This window comes from Choloepus didactylus, chromosome 8 (assembly GCF_015220235.1).
Source record: "Choloepus didactylus isolate mChoDid1 chromosome 8, mChoDid1.pri, whole genome shotgun sequence".
NCBI lineage: Eukaryota > Metazoa > Chordata > Mammalia > Pilosa > Megalonychidae > Choloepus > Choloepus didactylus.
Genome location: NC_051314.1, coordinates 11,070,264 through 11,094,574, shown reverse-complemented (window position 1 = coordinate 11,094,574; position 24,311 = coordinate 11,070,264). Strand labels below are relative to the sequence as shown.

Genomic DNA, 24,311 nt, shown 5'->3' with positions numbered 1-24,311 from the left:
TCTCACATTATCTTCACTTAGCTGTACAATCATCATCAGTCATTTTAAACAATTCTCATGACCCAAAACACCCCAGAAGCACTTATCAGCCCTTAATTATTTATCTGTAGTATTTGTGTGGTACTTCTAAGGTATTCCTATTAAAAAGAGTCTGTAGTGTGCACAAAGTAGTTTTCCTCATATAGCACTCTGTTGTTAACTCTTTATATCAGTTTAATACCTTCAAAGTATATCATGCAAGAACTTATGTATATTTGTAGTGCTAATCTGTGTGATACATGCCTTTAAACAACCCCTTTCAAATATGTTCACCTTAAATGCAGCTCTGATACTCATAAACCCATTAATGTACAATTATCACCCATATCCATTCCCATATATTTAATTTCACCCTCATTAACATATCTGAGCATGTTAGGTTATCATACCCCTTCACTAGCTTCTGTCTATCTCTAGGTCACCTATATTCTACATTATAAGACACTGATTTTACATTTTTCAGGAGTTTCATAGTATCAGTAATACACAATATCCCTCCTGTTGTGTCTGACTTATTTCACTCAGCATTATATCTTCAAGGTTATTCCATGTTGCCCCTATGTTTCAGGACCTCATTCCTTACTGCTGCATAGTATTGCATCAAGGGTATATACCACATTTTGTTTATCCACTCATCTGTTGAAGGACACATAGATTGTTTCCATCTCTTGGAAATGTGAACTTCACTATGATTATTGGTGTGCAAATATCTGTGTCACCACTTTTGGATCTTCTGTATATATGGAGAAGTGGAATTGCTGGTTTGTAGAGTAACTTGATATCTAGTTTTCCAAAGAAACACCAAACTGACTTCCATAGTGGCTGTACTATTAAACATTCCCAATAGCAATGAATAAGAGTTCAGATTTCTTCATATCTTCTCTAGTATTTGTTGTTTCCAGTTTGTTCAGTGGCAACAATTCTTATTGGTGTGGTATCATATCCCACTGTGGTTTCAATCTGCATCTCCCTAATAGCTGGTGACAAAGAATAGTCTTTCATGTGTTTTTTAACCATTTGTATTTCCTTTTCAGAAAAATGTCTTTCCATAACTTTTGTCCATTTTATAATTGGCTGCTTGTACTACTGTCATTGAGTTGTAGGATTTCTTTACATATGCAGGATATAGTCTCTTACCAAACATATGCCTTCCACATATTTTCTTACATTGAATTGGCTGCCTCTTCACATTCCTGAGAAAATCTTTGAGGCACAGAACATATTGTTGTGAGGAGTTCCCATTTATCTATTTTTTCTTTTGTTTCTTGTGCTTTAAGTATAAGGTCTAAGAAGATACCTTCTATTAATACATCTTGAAGATGTTTCCCTCTATTAACTTCTAAGAGTTTTATTGCGTTTTCTGTTATATTGTGGTCTTTGATCCACTTTGAGTTAATTTTGTATAGGATGTGAGGTAGGGGTACTCTTTTATTCTTTTGGGTATGACTATTCCATTCTCCAAGCCTCATTTGTTGAAGAGACTTTTCTATGCAAATTCAGTGGATTTGCAGGCCTTATAAAAAATCAGCAGACCATGGATCTGGGGGTCAATTTCTGAATTCTTTTTTCTTTTCCATTGATCAATATGTCTATCTTTGTGCCGATGTTATGCTGTTTTGACCACTGTGGCTTTATAGTAGCTTTTATATCAGGAAGTGTAAGCCCCACCACTTTGTATTTTTTATTTAGAATGTTGGTGGCAATTTGAAGCCCCTTTCACTTCCAAATTAATTTAACTAGCTTTTCCATGTCTACAAAGTAGGTCATTGGAATTTTGATTGGAGTTTCATGAATCTGTAGAGGAGTTTGGATATAATTGACATCTTAATGATGTTTAGCCTTCCTAACTATGAACATGTATTTCCAACCAGTTAGGTCCCCACTGATTTCTTTTAGTAACATTTTGTAATTTTGGGGGTAGAGGTCTTTTACATACTTAGTTAAGTTTTTTCCTACGTACTTGTTTCTTTAGTTGATATTGTGAATTGAATTTTTTTCTTCATTGCAACTTCAGTTAGGTTATTACTTATGTATAGGGACATTACTGACTTATGTGCATTAATCATGTATCATATCTGCTGAATTTGTTTATTTGCTTAAATAGTTTTGTCATTGATTTCTCAGGATTTCCCAAATATAAGATCATATCACCTGCAAATAATTACAGTTTTATGTCTTCCTTTCCAATTTGGATACATTTTATTTCTTTGTCTTGGTGAATTGCTCTGGCTAGGACTTCTAGAACAATGTTGAATAAGAGTGGTGACAGTGAGCATCCTTGTCTCTTTCCCAATCTTTGAGGGAAGGCTTTCAGTCTCTCAGAATTGTGTACCATGGTGGCTGAGGGGTTTTCATATATATGCCCTTTATCATACCGAACAAGTTCCTTCAATTCCTACCTTTTGAAGTGTTTTTATCAAAAAGGGATATGGAACTTTGTCAGTTGGTTTTTCAGGGTCCATTGAAGTGATGATTTGATTTTTCCCTTTTGATCTGTTATGGTGTCGTATTATATTGATTGATTTTCTTATGTTGAGTCACACTTGTGTGCAAGGAATGAACCCCACTTGGTCATGGTGCATAATTCTTTCAATGTGCCTTTGGAGTCAATTTGCAAGTATCTTCTTGAGAATTTTTGCATCTATATTCATTAGGGAGATTGGCCTATAGTTTTCCTTTTTTGTAGTATCTTTACCTGTTTTATTATTAGACTGATATTAGCTTCACAAAATGAGTTAGGTTGTGTTCTTTTTCCTTCAATTTTTTGAAAACTTGAGCAGGAATGGTGTCATTTCTTTTTGGAAAGTTTGATAAAATTCCCCTGTGATGCCATCTGGTCATGGGCTTTTATTTGTAGGAAGTTTTTGATGACTCATTGGCTCTCTTATGCTTGTGATTGGTTTGTTGAGGTCTTCTATTTCTTCTTGGGTCAGCCTAGGTTGTTCATGTGTTTCCAGGAAATTGTCCATTTCTTCTAGGTTGTCTAGTTTGTTGGCTTACACTTGTCATAGTATCCTCTTATGATTTTTAAAATTTCTTTTGCATCCATAGTAATGTCCCTACTCTCATTTCTGATTTTGTTTATTTGGGTCTTCTCTCTTGTTGACTTCATCAGTCTAGGTAAGGATTTGTCAATCTTTGATCTTCTTAAAGTATGAACTTTTAAAAAAATTTATTCTATTGTTTTTTTGTTCTCTGGGTCATTTATTTCTTCTTTAATCTTTGTTACTTCTTTTCTTCAATTTGCTTTAGAGTTAGTTTGCTGATCATTCTCTAGCGTCTTCTCTTCTTCCATTAGTTCATTGGTTTTAGGTCTTTCTTCCTTTTCGATGCATGCATTTAGAGCTATAAATTTCCCTCTAAACACTGCCTTCACTGCATCCCATAGATTTTGATATGTTGTTTTCTAATATTCATTTGTCTCTTGATATTCACTGGTTTCTCTGGCAATTTATTCTTTGACTCACTGGTTGTTTGGAAGTGTACTGTTTAACCTCCATGTATTTGTGAAAGTTCTTGTTCTTTGGTGGTTATTGATTTCTAGTTGCATTCCATTATTGTCAGAGAATATGCTTTGAATAATTTCAGTATTTTTAAGCTTATTAAAACTTGCTTTGTGCCTGAGCATATGATCTATCCTGGAGAACATTCTATGGGTGCTAGAGAAGAATGTATATCCTGGTACTTGTGTTGTAAGGATCTATATATGTCTGTAAATTCTAATCCATTCATCACGTCTTTAGGTTCTCAATTTCTTTATTGGTCCTCTTTCTAGTTCTTTCTATAGAAGACAGTGGTGTATTGAAGTCTCCCAAAATTATTGTAGAAATGTCTATTGCTCCCTTCAGTTTAGCCAATTTGTGTCTCATGTACTTCAGAGCTCCTTGATTCGGTGCAAAATATTTGTGATTTTTATTTCTTCTTAGTGAACTGTCACTTTTATTACTGTATACTGTCCTTCTTTGTATTTTATGACATCTTTTCATTTAAGGTGTATTTTCACTTATATTATATAGCTTCCATTTCTTTTTTTGGTGACAATTTCTGTAGAATACTTTTCCCATATTTTCACTTTCAATCTCTTTGTGTTGCAGGGTCTAAGATGAATCTCTTGTAAACAGAATATCTATGGATTATATTCGTTTATCCATTCTCTAGTTTCTATCTTTTAATTGAGAAGTTTAACCCATTGATATTCAAACTGATTACTGTGAAGGGAGTTCTCAAACCAGGTATCTTATTGTTCTAGTTTGCTAATGCCGCTGGAATGCAAAACACCAGAGATGGATTTGCTTTTATAAGGGGGGGTTTATCTGGTTACACAGTTACAGTCTTAAGGCCATAAAGTGTCCAAGGTAACACAACAGCTATCAGGTACCTTCACTGGAGGATGGCCAATAGTGTCCAGGAAACCTCTGTTAGCTGGGAAGGCACATGGCTGCAATCTGCTCCAAAGTTTTGGTTTCAAAATGGCTTTCTCCCAGGATGTTCCTCTCTAGGCTGTAGCTCCTCAAAAGCATCACTCTTAGCTACTTTTGGGGCATTTGTCTTCTCTTAGCTTCTCCAGAGCAAAAGTCTGCTTTCAATGGCCATCTTGAAACTGTCTCTCATCTGCAGCTACTCTCTCAGCTTCTGTGCATTCTTTAAAGTGTCCCTCTTGGCTGTAGCTCCTCTTCAAAATGTCACTCTCAGCTCCACTGAGTTCCTTCTGTTTTTCAGCTCATTTATATGGCTCCAGTGATTTAATTTAGACCCACCCTGAATGGGAGGGCTAACACCTCTATGGAAATTTTCCAATCAGAGTCATCACCCACAGAAGGGTGTGGTGAATCTCCATGGAAACACTCAAAGAATTACAATCTAATTAACACTGATACATCTGCCCACACAGGACTACATCAAAGAACATGGATTTTTCTGGGGGACAAAATGTATGCAAACCAATACACTTATCTTTGGTTTTTAATTGTCAGATCTATTTCACCCCTCTCATTTTTAATGCATTCTTAATGTGAACTTTAACATATAAACATAGCAGTAATAACTTTCCATATATGATTTAACAAGTAGTTAGTAAATTTCAAAGAATGTCATAGATCACAGTTCCACAATTTCAGCTATTTTGACAGTTGTAAAATATAATGTACATACAGAGAGGTGTTAACTTTTGATGTTCAGCTCAACAAGTAGTTATATGGGTAATTTCAAAAGTTTTTGTGGGTTACAGTTCCACAGTTTCAGTTCTTTCCTTATTATTCAATATATGGTAAATATAGAAAGGTGAAGATATTCAAATCATAATTCAACAAGTAGCTATAGAGCAAATTTTAAAGGATGTTATAGTTAGCATTCCACCATGTCATTTACCTCCTTCCAGATATTCCAAAATCCCAGAATTAAAAAAACTTATACATACATATATAGAGGTTCATTATTCCTAGGACTTTGTTAAATCTTGTTTGTTGCTTCCCCTTCCACTCACTTAATCTCTTTCTCCACCTTCAGGGTATCTAGGCAGTGAGCACCCTAAGTTGTTCATATTGAAATGGGTTGATGACAGTATGGGGAAGGGGGCTGCATCTGGTTGTTGTTAAAGAGGCTGTTGCCTCTGGGTGTTAGGACTTGACTGGTATAGGAAATCTATGGCAGATTTAAGTTCTAAGAGATGAAACTTAGGGAGTGAATCTTTTATAGAATATCAGGTAGGGACCTTGGTATTTGGGGCCAATGTTTGGTAAGGGCATGGCATACTGTGGCCATTTGGGATGTCTAGTTGGAGCTTGCATAAGAGAAACCTTCAGGATAGCCCCTCAACTCCACCCAGGATCTCTCAGCCACTGAGTTCTCAGTTTGTTGCCTTCATTTCATCCTCCTTTGGGTCAGGAAGGCACCCCCAATCCCTCACTTATAGGCCCATTCTCACTCCTGGGACCCAGGTCCCATGTGGCAAAGAAGACTCATTCCCCTGGAATCATATTCCTTATGTGGGGGAGAGCAATGAATCCATCCCCTGAGCTGGGTCTAGGGAGAAAGGACACATATAAGCAACAAAAGAGCCTCCTCAGTGGTTCCTCTCAGCCATAATTATAGGAGACCTCACCCTCCCATTTACAACCCTAAGTTTCACAAGAGCACAGCTCAAGTCAAAGGCTTGATTTATGAAGCAGGGAGTTCCTAATTTCATTTAATATATATTCTTTCCCAAGATAAATGGTCAGTTTCTTACATTATCTTCACTTAGTTGTACAATCATCATCACCCTCAACTTTAAACATTATCATAACATAATACATCCAAGAGCTCATATCAGCTGCTAATTATTCTCCCCTAGTATTAGTGTAGTCTTGGTAAGATATTCCTGTTAAACACAGTTTTTATTATGTAATGGGTAGCTTTCCAATATACCACTCTGTTGTTAACTTTCTGACCCATGTCATGCCATATATATATATATCTATATATCTATATATATCTCACACAAACACTTATTTAGCATTGTAGTGCTACTCTGTGTGTTACAAGAATTTAGTCATTTACAAACATGTTCACCTTCAATGCATCCCTGATAATTATAATCCCATTAATGAGGCACAGTCACATCTGACCATTCTTATCATACCTCCTTCACTTTCTTCTATCTCTTGGCCCCTATATTCTACATTATAAGACACATATCTTACATTTGTTCATGGAGTTCACATTAGTGGTAGCATACAATATCCATCCTTTTGTGTCTGGCTTATTGCACTGAGCATTATGTCTTCAAGGTTTATCCATGTTGTCATATGTTTCATGACCTCATTCCTTCTTACTGCTGCATAGCATTGCATCATATGTATATACCACATTTTGTTTATCCACTCATCTCTTGATGGGTTATTTCCATCTCTTGACAATTGTGAACAATGCTGCTATGAACATCAGTGTACACATGTCTGTTCGTGTCACTGCTTTCAAATTTTCTGGGTATATACTGAGAAGTGGAATTGCTAGATCATGGGGTAATTCAATATCTAGTTTTCTGAGAAAATGCCAAACCATCTTCCAGAATGGCTTTACTGTTATACAGTCCCACCAACAATGAATAAGAGTTCCAATTTCTCTGCATCCTCTCCAGCATTTGTTGTTTCCTTTGTTTGATGGCAGCCATTCTTATTGGTGTGAGATGATACTTCACTGTGGTCTTGATTTGGATTTCCAGAATAGCTAGCAAAGATGAACATTTTTTTTCATATGATTTTTAGCCTTTTGTATTTCCTCTTCAGAGATAAATATTTTCTTAGTTTTGCCCATTTTATAATTGGGCTATTTGTACTATTGTTGAAATGTAGGATTTCTTTATAAATGCAAGATATTAATCTCTTATCAGATACATGCTTTCCAAATGTTTTCTCCCATTACATTGGCAGCCTCTTCACTTTTTGACAAATTTCTATGAGTTACAGAAAATTTGATTTTGCAGGGTTCTCATTTATTGATTTTTTCTTCCATCTTTGTGCTTTGGATATAAGGTCTAAGAAGCAACCTCCAAATACTAGATCTGAAGATGTTTCCCTACATAATCATCTAGGAGTTAATTTTTGTATAGGGTGTGAGGTAGGGGTCCTCTTTCATTCTTTTTGTTGTGGCTATCCAGTTCTCCCAGCCCCATTCTTTGAAGAGACTGTTCTTTCCCAGTTCAGTGGATTTGAGGGTTTTATCAAAATCAGTCGATCATATATCTCAGGGTCTATTTCTGAACTCTCAATTCGAGTCCATTGACCAATATGTCTATCTTTATGCTAACACCATGATGTTTTGACCATTGTAGGACACAGACTGGTAAAATGGATTAAAAAAATATGACCTAGCAATATGCTGTTTAGAAGAGGCTCATCTTAGACCCTGTGACACAAAGAGCCTGAATGTATAAGGATGGAAAAAATTCCACAAAAACTGCAATCAAAAGAAAACAGAGGTAACTATACTAATATTGGACAAAAGATTTTAAATACAAAGATGTCATAAGAGATAAAGAAAGACACTATAAATTAATAAAAGTGATAATTCACCAAGAAGAAATAACAATTATAGATGTTTATGCACCTAAACATGGAAGTCCAAAATACATGAGACAAACATTGGCTAAACTGAAAGGAGCAACAGAAATGTCTACAAAAATAGTGGGAGCCATCAATACACCACTTTCTTCTATAGATAGAACATCTAGACAGAGGATGAATATGGAAATTCAGAATGTAAACAATATAATAAATGAATTATGCTTAATAGACATATATAGATCATTACATCCCAAAGTACCAGCTTATTCATTCTTCTCTAGTGCCCAAGGAACATTTTCCAGGATAAATCACAATCTGGGGTAAAAAAACAAGTCTTAATAAATTTAAAAAGATTAAGATTACTCCAAGCACATTCTCTGACTACAAAGAATGCAACTAGAAATCAATAACCAACAAAGAACCAGATTTTTCACAAATATTTGGAAGTTAAACAACACACTCTTAAACAACCAGTGAGTCAAGAAATTGCAAGGGAAATTGGTAAATATCTACAGGTGAATGAAAATAAGAACACAGCATATCAAAACCTGTGGGATGCAGTGACAGCAGTGCTGAGAGGGAGATCTGTAGCTCTAAATGCATATATCAAAAATCAAGAAAGAGCTAAAACTAAAGGCCTAAGTGAAAAACTGAAGAGGCTACACAATGAACAACAAATTAACCCAAAAGCAAGTAAACAAAAAGAAATAACAAACATTAAAGCAGAAATAATGAGCTGGAGAACAAAAAAAAAAATAGAAAAAATAAAATCAAATTTGGTTTTTTGAGAAGATTGACAAGACTGACAGACCCTTAGCTAGACTGACAAAGTCAAAAGAGAGAAGACCCAAAGAAACAGAATAAGAAATGAGAAGGTGATTATTACTACAGATCTGAAAAAAAATCCTAAGAGGATGTGGGACAATTTCCTGGAAACACATGAACAACATAGACTGACTCAAGAAGAAATAGAAGACCTCAATAAACCAATCACAAAGAAATCCAATCAGTTATCAAAAATCTACTACAAATTAAAGCCCAGGGCCAGATGGCTTCACAGGGGCATTTTACCAAATTTGCAAAAAAGAATTGACCCCATTCTTGCTCAAATCTTTCAAACAATTGAAGAGAAAGGAACACTACCTAACTCATTTTATGATGCTAACATGAGTCTGATACCAAAACCAGATAAAGACACTACAAGAAAGGAAAACTACAGGCCAAGCTCCCTAATGGATATAGATGCAAAAATCCTAAACAAAATACTTGCAAATTGAGTCCAAGGCACTTTAAAATAATTAAACACCACAAACAGTGGGGTTCATTCCTGGCATGCAAGGGTGGTTCAACATAAGAAAATCAATTAATGTAACTCAAAACATTAACAAATCAAAATGGGAAACTCAAATGTTCAGCTCAATAGATGCTGAAGAAGCATTCTACAAAATTCAACATCCCCTTTTGATAAAAACACTTCAAAAGTAGGAATTAAAGGAAACTTCCTTAATATGATAAAGGGCATATATGAAAAACCCACAGCCAACATAGTACTCAATGTTGAGAGGATGAAAGCCTTCCCCTAGGACCAGGAATGATCCAAGGATGCCTACTGTAACCTCTATTATTCAACATTATGCTAGAAGTTCTAGCCAGAACAATTCACCTAGATAAAGACATAAAAAGTAACCAAATTGGAAAGAAGAAGTAAAACTGTCATTATTTGCAGATGATATTATCTTATATTTGAAAAATCCAGAGAATTCAACCATAAATTGACTTGGCCAAATAAACAAATTTAGAAAAGTGGTAGGAAATAAGATTAATGCAAATAAGTTAGTAATGTTCTTATACACTAGTAATGACCTAAACAAAGAGGCAATAAAAAATTCCATTCACAATAGAAATTAAAAAAAATTAAGTACTTAGGAATAAACTTAACCAAGGATGTAAAAGACCTCTACACAGAAAATTACAAAATTTTACCATGAGAAATAAAAAGTGACCTAAATAGGTAGAAAACTATTCCATGCTCATGGATAGGTAGACTATATATTGTTAATATATCAATTCTACAAAAACCCATCAACAGATTCTATGCAATCCCAATACAAATTCCAACAATGAACTTTGCAACTTGGATAAGCTCATTATCAAATGTATTTGGAAGTTAAAGGGGCCTCAAATTCCCAAAAACATCCTTAAGAAAGAAGAACAAATTGGGAGGACTTACACTTCCAGTCTTTGAAGCCTAGTATAAAGCACCATTCATTCTTTTGTGCTTTCCATTTCCATTACCCAATCTTCAAGTTCTCTTGTCCATATCTTCTCTATCCTTCAAGTGGTTTGTTATTTTCTCCTGGCTTTGGGGCATTTGGTTGTCTTGTTGGATTAGTTTGGGTAGTGCAGAATTAATTGAACATTTATATATAATTCAGTTTGCTTGAGTGCAGGTTCAATATCCTAACAGCTGGTGGTGCACTTGAGGCACAGCTTGCTGGCGTGCAGTTTACCTAACATATCAGCAGCTGGCATTTGTGAGGTACAGTTTGCTGGAGAGCATTTTACCTAACCTACCAGGAAGTGGCACTTTCAATCCATCTTCCCCAAATGTCTGTGCAGTGGGTGGAGCTCAAACTGGGTGGGGAAGGGGAATCATCATCCTGGGGCTGCAACATGGGCCATGAGCAGGTAGGCAAAGAGCCTGATCAAGGGCACCCTGGAGATAGGACATGGGCCCTGCCTGCTTTCTCTCTGCCCACACTTTGCCAACAAGTCTCTGGGATGTGACAGGGGCTGCAAATTGCCAATATGGTGCCCCTTCCTTTCCTGCTTCTCATTGTTGCATCCCCACCCCCAGACTACCATGGGAGTAGAGCAATCACGGCCTGCAAAGTTCCCTCATGGGAGCTCCCTGCTGTCTGGCTGTGGAGGTTCATCCCCCCAGCAAACTCTCAATGTAGGTGAATGGGAGTTGGGGGCTGCTACTGACTCACTTGCCTGGTGATAGTTTTGCTGCTGCTGTACTGTGGGTAGGCTGTCTGAATGAGGAACACACTCACTGCATCCCTCCAGCTGCTCTCTTCTCCATTTTTGTTGGATGTTCCCTCCACATACTCTGGGGGATGCTCTATGGCTGGTCACACCCCAGAACTGCTGTCCCTGGTGTGCTCTCATCCCTTTCTATTTACTCTTAAGAAAAAGAAGCCTGTTCCACATCACCTACTCTGTCATCTTCCTGAGAGTCCTCAATTATTCTGATATTTGAACACTTCATGTTGTCCTTCATTTCATTGAGATCCATTTCAAATTTTTCAATTTTTTTCACCCTTGGCTGTTTTGTGGGTTTGCATTCGATTTTCTGTCCTCTAGTTCACTTATTCTTTCTTCTGCCTCTTCAAATCTGCTGTTCTGCTTTTCTAGTATATTTTTAATTTGATCTACAGTACCTTTATCTCCATAAGATCTGCTATTTTTTCATTACTTTTTCAAATTCTTCTTTATGTACTACTAGAGTCTTCTTGATGTCCTTTATGATTTTGACAATGCATTGAAGTTGTTTTGGAGATTTCTATGTACTTGTTTGATTAATTGTTTCAGATTCTGTGTCTCCTCCAGTTCTTAATTTTCTTATTTGGCCTGTCCATAACCCCTTGAATATTCATATGCTTTGTGATTTTCTGTTAACTTTGGGGCACTTGCTTATCTTGATAAAGTTATTTTCAGACATAGAGGATTACTTGAGCATTTATGTATAATTTGACAGAGTCACAGCTTGCTGGAGTGCACTTTCCTGTCCTCTCAGCAAATGGTTCTTTTGAGCCACTGCTTACTGTCAAGTCTGCTTTCCCCTACTTTGCCTGTGTGCTGGGTGTGGTCCAAATGAGGTGGAAATCCAATCAGTGCACCAGCTCTCCATGTGAACTGGGAACTGCCAGCCTGGGTTTGAGGATGGGCCCTGTGCAGCTCAGCATGGAGTCTGCTTAAGGGCACAGGGAGTCTGTTAATTTTCAGGCCTCCAAGTGGACCAGTCTCGAGTTGCTGGCCTGCAAGTCTCATTCCCAGCTCAAATTCATGCTGGACCCTGTCTGCCACACCCCTGGGAGACTGTTGTTGGGAATGGGCTCCTGGTAATTCTGTGTGTCACCATTGCCTATACACATGTCATGCCCTTGCAAACCATGGGCTTCCATGGAAGAAGAGTGAAGGCAGCCTCCACAAGTCTGCTGAATCCTGAGTTCCCTCATGGGAACACCTGTCCACAGGTATGTGAAGGGTTATCTCCCCAGCCAACTGTTGAAGTGCATGCATGCAGTGTGGAAAAGTATTGCCTCCCACATTTGTCTGCTGGCTTCAGCCAGCATATCCCAACACCTATCCTGTTTGAACACACTCACCCCATCCTTTCATATGCAGTCACTCTGCCTCTCTTTGCAAGTCCCCACTATACACTGTAGATTTCCCTCTTGTGCTGGTTTGAGTATATTGTGTCCCCCAAATGCCATTATCTTTCTGGTCTTGTGGGACAGACCTTTTGGTGTTGGTTGGATTTGCTTGGAATGTGCCCCACCTAGCTGTGGGAGATGATTCTGATGAGATGTTCCCATGGAGGTATGGCCCCGCCCATTCAGGGTGGGCCTTGATTGGTGGAGCTATATAAATGAGCTGACTCAAAGAGAGGAAACTGAGTGCAGCTGGGAGTGATGGTTTGAAGAGGAGCAAGCTTGCTAGAGAGGAGCGTCCTGGCAGAAAGACGTTTTGAGGCCGGAGCTTTGAAGCAGATGCCGGCTGCCTTCCCAGCTAGCAGAGGTTTTCCAGACGCCATTGGCCATCCTCCAGTGAAGGTGCCCGGTTGCTGATGTGTTTTCTTGGATGCTTTGTGGCCTTAAGACTGTAACTGTGTAGCAAAATAAACCCCCATTTTATAAAAGCCTATCCATCTCTGGTGTTTTGCATTCTGCAGCATTAGCAAACTAGAACACCTCTCAAGATTGTTGCACCTGGAACCCCTATCCTAAGTGCATTCTGCCCCCTCTCTAATCCCATGTTGTATACAGCTGAGACACTAAGAGTGAAGATTCAATCCTCAAGAGGCTGCTGCACAGGTCCTCTGGGAATATTTTGAAGCACCTGGGACTAGAGGTCCCTGATATTTGGGTGAGGAAGGGAAGCTGCTACTATTGCTGGGTGACTAGGTGGTGCCATTGCCACCACTCTAGTTCCAGGTGTGGTTCTTGCTGAAGTTGCTGAGACTTTCATGTCAATATCAGTTTGCTTTACTTTGATTTATCATTATCAGTAAGGGATGTGTTCTCCACATCCAACAACTGATCCTCAAACTTGGCCATCTTGCACACAGAACATGATTTTTAGGAACTTTGGGGGACTAGTCAACTCTCAATTTTAAGCAATTATCATAACCCAAATCACCCCAAAGCTCTTATAACCCCTAATTATTTATATCTAGTATTAATGTGGTACTAGTAAGGCTTCACAATTAAATATAGGCCATAGTATGTAATAAGTAGTTTTCCCATATATCACTCTCTGAACTCTTTGTACCAGGGCCATAACTTAGAAGTAGATCATGCAAGCACTTATTTATATTTGTAGTGCTAGTCTACATGACTTTAACCAACCCATTTCAATCATGTTCACCTTCAACATTGCACTGATACTTACAATCCCATTAATGAACTTCCATCAGATCTCTCCATTCCCATAACTTTAAGTTCAACCTCATTAACAAGAGTGTACCTATTAGGTAATCCTGCTTGGTCTTAATCCTTTTACTAGAGTCCTTTAGGAGAGATGAAGTTAAGAGAAGCTTACAGAGAGAAACCTCAGAAACTAAGAGAAGACCCACAAAAGCTCAGAGAGGAAGCCAGCAGAACCAGAAGCTGGAAACAATGAAACCCAATAAATAAGGGCCAGGAGACACCAGCCATGTGTCTTCCTAGATGACAGAGGAGCCCTGAATGCCAGCAGCTTCCCTTCAGAGAAGATGTCAGTCCTGTTGATGCCTTGATTTGGACATTTTCATGGCCTAATAACTATAAATTGTAAATTCATAGACACCCTTTGTCAAAGTCAACAGCTTTCTGCTATTTTGCATTCCAGCAGCTTTCCTAAACCAAAGCAGGTTCTTTGCCCTAGGGAGGAGCAGAATTTCCTGAAAGGATTTTTCGAAGTGGATCCTGGCATTGTGGAACAAAGACACCTGGCAGTGGGGCCTGGACCACTGTAATACCCATAATGTCTTGGATGATGACAAAAGAAACACTCCAATAAGGAAGGAAGTTTCCTGAAGGGTTGCATAATAAAATGAAAATGGTTTATAGAAGAAAATGCTACTGGGGAAAAGAAAAGATGCACTCATGATATTCTCAAGTAGTATAGTCTGGAATTTCACCAAGGCCTGTGTTTGGAACTCCAGGGGACCTGCTGCATCCTGTTGCCACCTGAGTCATGCTCTATGAACAGATCTCTACTGACCAACAAACAGCTGCTTGGCCTAGGGGTGGCAGTTCTGAGATGAACAGACAGCATCCTGTTTGGAAGGCCACTGCCCTGGGACTGACTGATAGAAAACTCTGATTCAACAAGTGAGAAAAAATCAGCCAAATGGGCTGAGCTGCATGCTGTTTTCCTTGTTGTGATGTAAGAATGTAACATGAGTCTGTATGTTTGGGTTCTTACTGACTCATGGGCAGAACCACTGGCCTGGCCTTATGGTCAGCTAGGAAAAGGACAACTGGCCTATACAAGGGAGGCCTGGATGGAGAACAGATCAATGGAAATTACTACAGGAATTTAAATGTATATTAAAATAGGAAAAGTTGATGCTCATCAGAACCACTTTCCAGGACTGGAAGGGGACTGGAACCTGCAAGTGGCCATCCTGGTGTGTCCACATGAGGTGGCCAACTTGGCCTGGGGGACAAGTGGACAAGGGGGAGCTGCAACAATGCAGGGATGAACTGATGGTTGACTCATCCCTCTTGAACCCTTTGAGGCACAAGATGCCAACAAGAACTGTCCTGTCTGACAGCAAGAGAGAAAGAGAGTGCAGATGGCCATGGGCAAATTCCCTGGAGGAAAGGCCCTGCACATAGCTGGCAGGTGGATGACATCACATGCAACTGGCAGGAATAACCACTTGCTCTGAACTGGATGTTGCATACCTGGTGGTAGATGCAAATGCTCAAAATACTATAAAATGGCTGGGAGAGAAGATATTTGGCCTAAATTGGAGGGTGTCCCATAATGACATGTCCAAGTCCTAACCCAGGACCTGTGGAGGTAACCTCTAGGAAACAGGGACTATGCAGATGTGATCAAGTTCAGACGAGGCCTTCCTGGATCAGACAGGCCTGAACCACTGGTTTCCAGAGTTATGAGAAGAGACATGTTTTGTTTGAAGCCACTCAGTGTGTGGTATTTTGCTACAGCAGTCTCAAGACAGTAATATATTACTCTCCCAATTTGATCACACAGTTGTATTTCTTCATACCAAGGAAACCATTTTTCAGCCCTTAGCATTCACAAGCCTACATGAGCTACCTCTTCAGATGGACACAGCAGGTTCTGTTTCATCCTCTGGGTGGAAGTGGTTTGAAAGAGGAATGAAACAGACAACAGATATCTTTGTTGCCTAAAACTGGGGGCCATAAATGCAGGAAGGGCTGGCTTACACAAAATCATGAGTGTGTGCTCACATTCAACATGAGGGAGTCACAGGAAGTTCCTTGATAGATTCCTCTGCCTTTCTGGAGGATCTGGGTTGGGGTGCCAGAATGACTGACTATCCAGTTCTTCCGATATCACCTCAACATCCTTTTTCCTACCAGATGTAGCAGGCCCTGAGCCAAAAACTGTGAACTGTAACATTGCACCTGCACAGAGGAATCCATAATGGACTGTCAGTGTGGACTGTTCCTTGGCCCCATCTAGCAAATTCAGAGCTTACAGGGAGAGCTGCTGTCCTGCCTTACAGTAGAGGGCTCACTTGATCACCTGAGTGATCCTATTCTATATGAAGGGAGGGGAATGTGGGGAGGCTCAGGGCCTGCTGCCACCAACCTGGACCAGCAGAGTGGGCAACCCAACATTCCTTCCAAAAGTGGAAATGTATGGATAAATCTCACTGACCAATGGAGAGAAGGAGAAATAGTAGCCAAGGGGGAAAGAATGAATAAATGGGTCAGGCAAGAAGGAAATCCAGTGTTATATCAGTGTCTCTAGAGAGGTGCAGAGGAGGAGAAAAATGCTGGCTCTCAGCACAATTACACAGGATGCACGAAAGGATGAATCATGTTTACCAAGCTAGCTCCTTCTTTTTGACCCTGACAAGGTCAGATGAAAGCCTGATGACCTGTGTGTCATCATTCTGGGCACACAATATGACTCTGTGCTAGACTAACTGTGAAGGCTGTTTGGAACTCCACTAATGTGCCCATTTATTGACTGTTATCATTAGGGTTACAGACTTTACGAAGTTGTTATTTCACAGGAGTCTGTGAGAACCTTTGGTCACAGCAGCTGATTACTGTGTAACTATAAACTCTGGTGACCCTGGTGACTGATTGCTTGCAAATAGCCCTGGTTAATCAGAACAGGCTATAGCAGCAGCATGCCCAGCATGTTGCAGTGCCCTGTGCACAAATACAGAGCACCCACTTGATGGATGGATAGCTACTGAACAGGACTGGCTATCTGATGTGATGAGAGCAGGAAGGTGGTATGAACTCCCCTGAAGCCAGGCCCACACTGAGACTTGAGGCCATGGGAGGCCCTGCCCCCCACACCAACAAAATCACATCCAAGTTTGACTAGGATATATCTACTCCAGTAAAGGAAAACAAAGGATCTCAGATGCAAAACATGTGTGCTAACTTGCTCAGGCCCTGAGGACAAAATGTTCCCAGTGTGCCATGGAACTATGTTGGCTATAAGACATGAGTTATAGCAGCTTTCCTAGTTCTGTACATCCTTCTAGCATATTGTTGAGTCTCATGTGTTCTTGGGAACCAGTAGTGCAGCCCCTCCCCTGCCCCAGCCAGTGATTATGTCTGTCTTCTCAGCTGCCCATTCTTGTCCCTATCCAAACTTACATTCCAAGAGCTGAGACTTCCGTATTGACATTGTCACCAAACCAGGTCACTAATATTGGGACTCAATGGGTGATGTTGTGAGGAAGGGATGGAAAGCCAGGCACCCTCTGAGCCTCAGTATACCCATCTGGAAAATGGAAACATTTTGAAAGGGAATTGGAACAAATTGTTGGGCAGGGATCAGGGGCTGATCCTAGGCAGGCAGCTGAGACCCTAGATCAGCAGGACCTGGATTTAAGAGTGAGGTGGGAACCACCAGACTGGTTTACTGTAGCACAGGGTCTCTGGGTGGGGCTGGAGGTTTTGGTCCTGGTGATTATCTCTAATGGGGCAAGGCACAGAGTTAGTAGGGGGACAGGGACACCAAGGTGGAAGAGAGGCCATGGTTGCTGGGCTGGGGCTGCCTGGCAGGAACCAAGAAGCTGAAGTGCTGCAGGAGGCAGGTGAAAACAAGGAAGAGCCCCATGAAGGCCAGGGACTTCCCAAAGCAATTGCAGCAGCCTGTGTGTGGGCATGGGATCTTGGTGAGGAGGGGTGGCCAAGGACTTTCCTATCTGAGACCCCTCAGGCACAGGACCTGGAATCCCACAGGCATCTGCTGAGAAAGGCATCAAGTCTTCTGGCTTCAAAAAATGGCCATTGTAATCAAGGCCATGTTTGAGTGGAAGTGCAAGGGCTTCTCCCAGGCCATCTCATCCTTCAGCACCAATGACAGGTTGAGGATCAACTCATCCTGTGTCCCCTGTGCAGGAGATGCCAGGCCAGGGAAAGACTACAGGTTTGGGAGATATTTTGCCCACTGCCACTGCAGTTGCATGGGCACATGCACCATCCGTCTGGGACACACTGGACTCATTCAAGACATGCTCCACCCGGTCAGTTTCCCTGAACTCTGTACACTGGCTGGGCAGGGGGAGGGTGGCCAGGCTCTGCCTTGGGGATATGGAAACCCTGGATCTCGGTGTCACGGTAGGTCATGTGAGACATGCCCAGAGGCATGATGTCCCTGAAGCACTGCACCTCATGGATCATGTCTGTGGTGAAGGGCATGCACCCCTGGTCTGTAAACTTGGGCCTCCTCCCCTGCCATATCACCTCATCAATCTCCCTGTGGATGTGGCCTGGGCAGACAAGTGGCCAAGGTGAGTCAGAACCCAGGAGGCTGGGAGCCGACCCTGCCCTGACCATTGCATGTCACAACTCTGTTGGGGGCAGTGTCTGTGTGGAGGAGGCACCACTGCTACAGGAGCCAGGGCCCAGCTCTGCACAGTGTCTCTGGTGTCCAGACAGACAAAGTTCAGGCACCCCAGCTTGACACTGTCCACCTGTGCACTCCCTGCCCCCACCCCCCCATGTCCCAGAAGGGGCTCACACTGCACATCCAGGTGCAGGATCATGAACAGGAGGGCCCAGGCCAGTGTTATTAAGGTGTTTACCATCCCCGCCATGAACAGGTCGGCCACCACCAGGCACAGGTTGGCATCATTGAAGCTGCTCTCAGGGTTCCCCTTGACATGGGCAGGGCAGAGAGGGCTGGCTCAGGGACGGAGGGAGGGCTCTCTCAGACAAGCCCTGAACCTGTGCCACTTAGCCTGTGTGCCTGGTCACTGACTGAATGCCCCAGTCCCCCATCCTGGCCCCTCTTGGCCCTCACACCCATCTCTCATGTTCCCAGGCAACCTGTCTCACCTCCACTTCACCTGGGAAGGAATGGGTCAGGTCATGGGGTGGGGGTTTGGGCAGGTCCCAAGCTCCCTGTGCTCCATGACCAACTCATCCACCAAGTCCATGAAGGCCATCTGCAATGGGAAGGCCTTGCCAGCCAGCTGTGGGATGTGCAAGAGCACCAGGATTGTGATCACCAACTGTGTGGGCCACAGAGCAGGGCATTGGGTCCTCCCTGTACACTGCCCACTCCTTGGCCAGGCTCTGTTCCAGGCACAAGGGGTGCTGTCTCCAGCCCTGAGCTCTGGGTCTCTACTCTTGCCCTGGGGCTCCCATTCATGCCCTTCCTCCCCTCACCCCCAGACACAAATTCCCCTCCTCAGAGTGCCAGGTGCAGGGCCATCCCAGACCTTGATGCCTGCCCTCTGTACACCCCTCAGAGGAAGGCCAAATCTATCCCTGTGGTCTCTACCAGCCCCAGGAGCTTGAGAAAGGATGGGTTGCTGTACTCAAAGTGGTGCCCATCAGTGAGGGGGGGTGATCATGTTGCACATCACTTGGTTCAGGAGACAGTTGGGTCTAAAGGGCATCCTGGACAGGGAGGGTGCAGGTCAGGGAGGGTTGCCCCATATGCCCCCACACCCTGGGCCCTGCACTCACCAGCATGATTGGCAAAGGTGGATCAGAAGTGACTCAGGCATAAAAATAAAAATAAAAATAAAAGTGAAAAAGAACCCCAAAAGCATTCCATCCCCCACTCTAGCTTATTTATTATTTAATTTTTGTTCCCATTTTTCTACTCTTCTCTCCACACACTGTATAAAGGGAGTGTGAGCCACAAAGTTTTCACAACCACACGTTCACACCATGTAAGCTACATAATTATATAATTGTCTTCAAGAATCAAGGATACTGGGTTGCAGTTCAAAAAGTTTCAGGTATTTCCTTCTAGCTACTCCAATACGCTAAAAACTAAAATGGGATATCTGTAGAGCACATAAGAATATATTCCAGAGTGACCTCTCGACTCCCTTTGAAATCTCAGCCACTGAAATGTTATTTTGTTTCATTAGGCTTCTCCCTTTTGGTTAAGAAGATTTTCTCAATCCCATGATGCTGGGTCCAGGCTCATGCTCAGGAGTCATGTCTCAGGTTGCCAGGGAGAATTACACCTCTGGGAGTCATATCCCATGTAGGGGGAGGGTGTTTAGTTTACCTGTGAAGTGGGCTTAGAAAGAGAGAGGCCACATCTGTAGCTCCCTTCATCTTAAGGGAATTTGGGCCAATATTCCATCCTCTGTAGTGGATTCAAGCCATCAGTGGGTAGCAGTTCCCACTTTTGGCTATGGTATTGAGGGTGGCTGGTTGAGGGTAGGGAACATGAATGTAGTATCTGGCAAGGAGGATTTTGTGAAAGGCTTCTAATTTGAAAGAAACAAACTGGGTGAGAATTTTAGTATACATGGTCTGAACAGAAGAATGAAGAAGATGGAGCTAAACGTATTCTTTTGAGTTTTAGGAACACGGTTGGGGCTTGGCATACTGTGACAGTCTGCAATATGTAGCTGAAATTTGCATAAGAATAACTTCTAGAATGAACTTCTCAGCTCTATTTGAGCCACTGAAATTTTATTTCCCTTTTTGATCAACTGATCCTATGCTGCAAGGGCAAGGTTCATCTTTGGGACTCATATTTCACATTGCTAGGAATATATATATACACCCCTGGAAGTCATGTTCCACATAAGGAGGAGGGCAGTGAGTGTATTTGTAGAGTTTGGCTTAGAGAGAGACCCCTTGTGCTGGTTTGAATGTGTTGTGTCCCCAGAATGCCATTATCTTTGTAGGCTTGTCGGGGCAGACGTTTGGTGCTGGTTAGATTTGCTTGGAATGTGCCCCACCCAGCTGTGGGAGATGATTCTGATGAGATGTTCCCATGGAGGTGTGGCCCCACCCATTTGGGGTGGGCCTTGATCAGTGGAGCTATATAAATGAGCTGACTTAAAGAGAGGGAATGGAGTGCAGCTGGGAGTGATGTTTTGAAGAGGAGCAAGCTTGTTAGAGAGGAACGTCCTAGGAGAAAGCCATTTTGAGGCCAGAGTTTTGGAGCAGATGGCAGCTGCCTTCCTAGCTAGCAGAGGTTTTCCAGACACCATTGGCCATCCTCCGGTGAAGGTACCCGATTGCGGAGGTGTTACCTTGGATGTTTTGTGGCCTTAAGACTGTAACTGTGTAGCGAAATAAACCCCCGTTTTATAAAAGCCTATCCATCTCTGGTGTTTTGCATTCTGCAGCATTAACAAACTAGGACACCCCTTCTGAGCAACAAAAGAGGTTCTCTGGTGGTGACTCTTAGGCAGTAATTATAAGTGGGCTTAACTTTGTCATTAGAAAGATAAGTTTGATAAGGGAATGCCTCAAGCCCAAGGGCTTGGCTTATTAAATTTAGAGCCCCTATTACTTAAGAGAATAGCAAGAATTCTCCAGGGGGGGAAAGTTTAATAGTTTCATATTTTTCTCTACTATTTTAAGGGACTTTTAAAAAAACTTTTGATTTGCTGATTAAGATTTTATTCTTTATTCTAGGTTCCATGTCAAATAAAGCTGAATTATGTTGTTTAAATAAACTGCCACAGAAAATTTAAATGTTTGAGTCTTAGAGCATGGTAGTATAACTGACAAATAAATTTGGTTGTTTTAATGATCTGTAATTTTTTAAGAACAACAAGCACCATGACTAACAATATCATACTGTTGTTTAATATACAGATCAGTATGAGGATATAACATGGGCAGTTGAAACATTGCCAAGTTTTTAGGAATTTTACGTAATCTCAAATACATGAAAAACATTTCACTTAAAAAATTTAGATTAACAGAAGGATAGAAAATCTTTTTAAATTATTTAATATATTAAACTATTTTAGCACTTCACTTGTGCAAGGTAAAGGAAAAAATCCTTTGTATATAAGCTTATCAAATTTTAGTCAGCATTGATTACAATGAACAAAATTCTCTTTTACAAACCATCTATAACTTTCTGTATCCATTTAAGGCAGGTGGTCAGCAATGCCTACAAGAAACAAAACTTACTTGCATACCAGGAATGTTAGTTCACAAAATTAACATATTGCAAGACTGTGCTCTGAGACGGTTGGAGGTCAGTTAGGTCTGCTGCTAAGGCAGTCTCAAAGATATGGGGAGGATCTTGAAACCTTAGGGGCAGCACAGTCTAAGTGAGCTTAGTGAGAATCCTATCTTCAAGTCTCCATCATTTAAAAGCAAATATGTATTGAGAGTCACAGTAAAGTGGGATAAAACTATTCATTCTTGATTAAAAAAGCATGAGGAGGGCGGGGCAAGATGGCAGACTGGTGAGCTGTATGTTTTAGTTACTCCTCCAGGAAAGTAGGTAAAAAGCCAGGAACTGCGTGGACTGGACACCACAGAGCAATCTGTCTTTGGGCATACTTCATACAACACTTATGAAAACGTGGAACTGCTGAGATCAGCGAAATCTGTAAGTTTTTGCGGCCAGGGGACCCGCGCCCCTCCCTGCCAGGCTCAGTCCCGGGGGAGGAGGGGCTGTCAGCTCCGGGAAGGAGAAGGGAGAATTGCAGTGGCTGCTCTTATCGGAAACTCATTCTACTGATTCAAACTCCAACCATAGATAGACTGAGACCATACACCAGAGACTCTGAGAGCAGCCAGCCCAGCAGAGAGGAGACAGACATAGAAAAAAAACAACACGAAAAACTCCAAAATAAAAGCAGAGGATTTTTCGAGTTCTGGTGAACACAGAAAGGGGAAGGGCGGAGATCAGGCCTTGAGGCGCATATGCAAATCCCGAAGCAAAGCTGATCTCTCTGCCCTGTGCACCTTTCCTTAAGGGCCCTGGTTGCTTTGTCTATTAGCATTTCAATAACCCATTAGATCTCTGAGGAGGGCCGTTTTTTTTTTTTTTTTTTTTTTTTAAATCCTTTTGCTTTTTCTAAAACAATTACTCTAAGAAGCTCAATACAGAAAGCTTCAAAGAATTGAAATTTGGGCACGTCAAGTCAAGAGCAGAACTAAGAGAGCTCTGAGACAAAAGGCAATATTCCAGTGGCTGAGAAAATTCACTAAACAACACAACTTCCCAAGAAAAGGGGGGTGCCCGCTCACAGCCACCATCCTGGTGGACAGGAAACACTCCTGCCCATCGCCAGCCCCATAGCCCAGAGCTGCCCCAGACAACCCAGTGTGACGGAAGTGCTTCAAATAACAGGCACACACCACAAAACTGGGCGTGGACATTAGCCTTCCCTGCAACCTCAGCTGAATGTCCCAGAGCTGGGAAGGGGGAGCAGTGTGAATTAACAGAGCCCCATTCAGCCATCATTTGAGCAGACTGGGAGCCTCCCAACACAGCCCAGCAGCCCAGAACTGCCCTGGGGGGACGGCACTCACCTGTGACATAGCACAGTCATCCCTCAACAGAGGACCCGGGGTGCACAGCCTGGAAGAGGGGCCCACTTGCAAGTCTCAGGAGCCATACGCCAATACCAAAGACTTGTGGGTCAGTGGCAGAGACAAACTGTGGCAGGACTGAACTGAAGGATTAGACTATTGCAGCAGCTTTAAAACTCTAGGATCATCAGGGAGATTTGATTGTTAGGGCCACCCCCCCTCCCCGACTGCCCAGAAACACGCCCCACATACAGGGCAGGCAACACCAACTACACACGCAAGCTTGGTACACCAATTGGGCCCCACAAGACTCACTCCCCCACTCACCAAAAAGGCTAAGCAGGGGAGATCTGGCTTGTGGAGAACAGGTGGCTCATGGACGCCACCTGCTGGTTAGTTAGAGAAAGTGTACTCCACGAAGCTGTAGATCTGATAAATTAGAGATAAGGACTTCAACTGGTCTACAAACCTTAAAAGAACCCTATCAAGTTCAGCAAATGCCACGAGGCCAAAAACAACAGAAAATTATAAAGCATATGAAAAAACCAGACGATATGGATAACCCAAGCCCAAACACCCAAATCAAAAGACCAGAAGAGACACACCACCTAGAGCAGCTACTCAAAGAACTAAAGATGAACAATGAGACCCTAGTACGGGATATGAAGGAAATCAAGAAGACCCTAGAAGAGCATAAAGAAGACATTGCAAGACTAAATAAAAAAATGGATGATCTTATGGAAATTAAAGAAACTGTTGACCAAATTAAAAAGATTCTGGACACTCATAGTACAAGACTAGAGGAAGTTGAACAACGAATCAGTGACCTGGAAGATGACAGAATGGAAAATGAAAGCATAAAAGAAAGAATGGGGAAAAAAATTGAAAAACTCGAAATGGACCTCAGGGATATGATAGATAATATGAAACGTCCGAATATAAGACTCATTGGTGTCCCAGAAGGGGAAGAAAAGGGTAAAGGTCTAGGAAGAGTATTCAAAGAAAT

The 24,311-nt window shown here is 41.6% G+C and overlaps 1 pseudogene; it reads right to left on the bottom strand.

The window, feature by feature from the left end:
• Positions 1–19,522, bottom strand: part of LOC119542532 — a 45,323-nt pseudogene extending 25,801 nt beyond the window's left edge.
• Positions 19,523–24,311: the final 4,789 nt, after the last annotated feature.